The sequence below is a fragment of the Helianthus annuus genome, chromosome 14, assembly GCF_002127325.2.
Source record: "Helianthus annuus cultivar XRQ/B chromosome 14, HanXRQr2.0-SUNRISE, whole genome shotgun sequence".
In the NCBI taxonomy this organism is placed as follows: domain Eukaryota; kingdom Viridiplantae; phylum Streptophyta; class Magnoliopsida; order Asterales; family Asteraceae; genus Helianthus; species Helianthus annuus.
This window is the reverse complement of record NC_035446.2, coordinates 68,963,751-68,967,649: the sequence shown is the minus strand read 5'-3', so window position 1 is coordinate 68,967,649 and position 3,899 is coordinate 68,963,751.

Genomic DNA, 3,899 nt, shown 5'->3' with positions numbered 1-3,899 from the left:
GCAAAATAAATGCATGTTTTACTGATACAAACACTTATGCGGTAAGTTAAACGCATACATTCAAGCCTTGAGACAGTAGGATAACCTTAGAGTAAAGGTTATCAAAAATGTTTTCGGATTCAGTCATTCCTTACATCCAAACAAACCTAGGATGTCAGGAACGGGATTTGTCAAGTCCTATGGTACCACTACTTACTACTGAGCGGCGTAGCTAATGTTAATGAACGTATTTTAGTCCCGTTGAACAAACCAAATGTCATACCAATTGTAAACATGTTATGTGAAAACAATGTACTAAGTATGCTAAGTTAACATACAAAGCAGAAAAGTCATGTAAATCAATGTACTAAGTACGCTTAAGTTAACATACAAAGCATAAAATGTAATATAAAACAATGTGCTAGCATGCCCAGTCAACAGACGTAGCGAAGCATAATTAAAATCATGTACTATAAGTGTACTAATGAACATAACAAGTATATGATGTGAAAACATGGAAAGCATGAAAGTAACAAGTAGGCACATGTGTTTCACCCCAGAACGTTTGAAAAACAGTAAAAGAGGGGTCTATGTACTCACTTGAGATTTCTCAATAGTTGTAGGATAACCACCAAGCAAAGCTAGAAGATCACGAAATCAAACGGCACCTAATATAGGTAACTACGTTATTAAACGGACCTAGTCGGAGGATCGGGTAGCATGAGGGTTCGTAAACCAAATGAGTGTAAGAACTCATGTAATATGGTTTAACAAAGCCTACATACTAAAACGGGACTTTATCCTAAGTGCTTTTGACCCGTTACGACCTGTTTAGGTAGCTTATGCTACTTTAATGCTCGTTCGCGTAAAACGCGTTCGGTTCGCCTAACTAGTCCTATGACAAGTAAAATATGCCTTAACATGTCTAATATTGTTGCCAAATCAGTTTATATGTCAAAAGTTATGTTACATATGCTTAAAATGAATTTGGCGTAAAAAGGGCATTTTGGTAATTTTCCTAAGGCATATAAACTACCTATCATACAACTACTTAAACGAAGTGACCATAAGGTATAACCTCGGAAGATTAATCCCTATACAACTATGGTCACCTAAAGTGTTTGGTCGGATCCTAATGATCGACCAAATGGGTCGGGTTCGAAAGTATAAGCGATTGTTTAGATCGCTTACCTTACTACCCTATATAAGCACTAAATCTAAAAGTGACGAGCTAAACATGTTAAAACATGTAGGATCAGTTTGACCTCTAGAATGAGTCAATTTGAGCAATACACACTAATTGAGTGGCGGAAACACTCAATTAGAGCAGAATCAGTAAGAAAGAGTAGAAAATAGATGACGATACGTTGCAGATACTTTAACTACTTGCTTTTCATTCACTTTGACTTGAAAATTCGGCAGAGTAATAGTACACTTCAAAGTCTGACCGTATGAAATGAAAAGCACACAAGCCTATTTATAGGCTATCCTGACCGTTTGACATAACAAGCACAGATTCAAACGGCCAAGCAACATACCCTTCCGTTTGAAACTCAAACGGACACGTTTCAAACGGACAGGCAATAAACAACCTAAAACTTTACATTTTTGACCCCTAGACTATACAAACTTGACATATTAAGACCCTAGACTTAAGACATAGGCTTTAGACATACTGCACCAACAAACTCCCCCTTGGATAGAGCCACAGTCTTCAGTCTTGGTCTTTGGGTCTTTGAACAGCTCTGTATTTCTCTTCCCTCTGTTTTGGCTTTCTACTTAGCGCAACTCTGATCTTTTCATTCTTTTTCTTCAATGCCTTTTCTTCTTCAAGCTGTTGTCTCATAAACTTTCCTCTATTCTCTTCCATCCTTCGATTCTCACGTTCACGTTCACGTTTTGCTTTCTTCTTCATCTTCTCATCTAACGCCCACCATGAAGATGTCCACTTGCTTTCTGAGTTGATACCTTTCTGAAAGCACAGTGACACTACACGTTGAAATTGTAGAGCTTGATCTTTATCTTCTGCTTTATAACGAATCTTGTGAATGAACAAGCATTCGATGTCTTTTGTTGAGCAATTCACCAACCACATAGGATCATAAACATGAATATTTCTAAGTTCACCACCAGCTCTGTAAGTTATGATTGCCTCAGTTGTGATACAGCTGTAAACCCAATCAATAAAGCCTTTGTAAAAATCTTGCTCCATTTCAGTATGGTTTCAGTAACACCAGTCACTGAATCTACTCGTTGAACGCGTCTCGGACGATGAGGCTTCCACTTCCGTAAACCTTTAAGAGTCTCGTACTTAATATATCCCCACATCGCTTTATCATTCGGCCTCACTTGATAATCCAAGGTTCTCACTTGTGACAATTCATCAACGTCCCACCATGATAATGACATAATGTCATATAAACGTTTAAAATATTGGACGCCATATTCTCTTCGAATAGCATAAGCATTAACTTGCGGAAGAAAACCCCAACTAATAATATCTCCAAGTGAAACATTTCGATCTCGTTGGAAGTACTTCAGCGGCCTCTTGAATTTTCTTTCATGAGAATTTTTAAACCATTTAGAACGATCAATTTTTTCAACATTCGATTGACCTTCTTTTTCAACATTAGATTGGCCTTCCTGCTCAGCTTCTTTTCTCAAACATTCAAATATATTGTCGTTCACTGCTTCAGTTACTTTTTGTCGTAATTCTTCTCGGTTTTCAGCAGCGAAGAATTCCATTAACGTTGGAAATTTCGAAGTATCTTCAGGAACCTCTTCATTATCCGAACACTCTTCAACCTCAACTCTATCGTAGATATCAGCATCTTCAACATAATCATACTTATAATCTTGCTGTTTATTTATATCAAATGATTCCAAATCTGCTTCAAGATCAAATGGAATCTCGGGATTTACTTCTTTCAACATCTCCCTATACACATCTAAACGTAAGAACAAAGGTTCATGATGCTCAATAATCTGCGTCTTACTCGACTCCCCCTTTCCCTCAGCTTCAACACTTTCTTCATTTACAGTGTCGTTCATCAAATCTTCAACGATTTTTTCATTTGAAACTTCGGAAACTTTAATCCTAGATCCTCCTGCAGCATCATCATCATCATTACCTTTTGAACTATGACTGCTTGCAGAGAATACAAAGTCATCCTCATCATCATCTTCATCATCCTCTTCATCTTCGTCACCAATTAATTTAGGCGTTGGAGTTTCTTCTTCGAATAAGCCAGGAACTGCAGAGATAGGCTCAGGATTATCGATCACCATCGAAGGTACAAGAGACATTTCAGGCATAGCTGAACTTCCTTCAACCCCTTTACCCTTATCTTTCATCTGTCGTTCAATCTCTGCTTGACGTTTAGCACGAACTTCTGCAACCTGTAGCTCTTCAAATTTATCTTCTACAGATGATCCCAACATACTTTCAACCACTTTGTGTAACATATACAACTCATGATCTTTAGCTCTTTTCGCTTCATTCAGCTCTTTATGTTTCAACTCAAAGTATTTATTCTGTGCATCACGTCTGCTCTTTTCTTCTTCAAGTTCAGATACACGAACCTTCAGAATATCAATTTCAGATTGATCATCTTCAGCTTTCCTTTCTAATTCCTGAACACGATTTACAAGCAGTTTTTCTCTATTAGCTGCCTTTTTGTTTTCAGCTGCCAACCTCTTGTTTTCTGCAATCACATTCTCTATTTTCTTCTCCAATTTCAACACTTGCGAATTATTTGCAAAATCAAAGTCAACGTCTAGTAGATTATCTTGCAGTGACAAAAGACCTTTACTCGAAGAACCAGGTTGTACTTGGGTGAGTGGAGGTGTGCCGAAGATATCCTGTGAAGTGTAATATGGTTGTTGTGGTGGTGGTGTTGACTGTGAAATATGTAATTGTT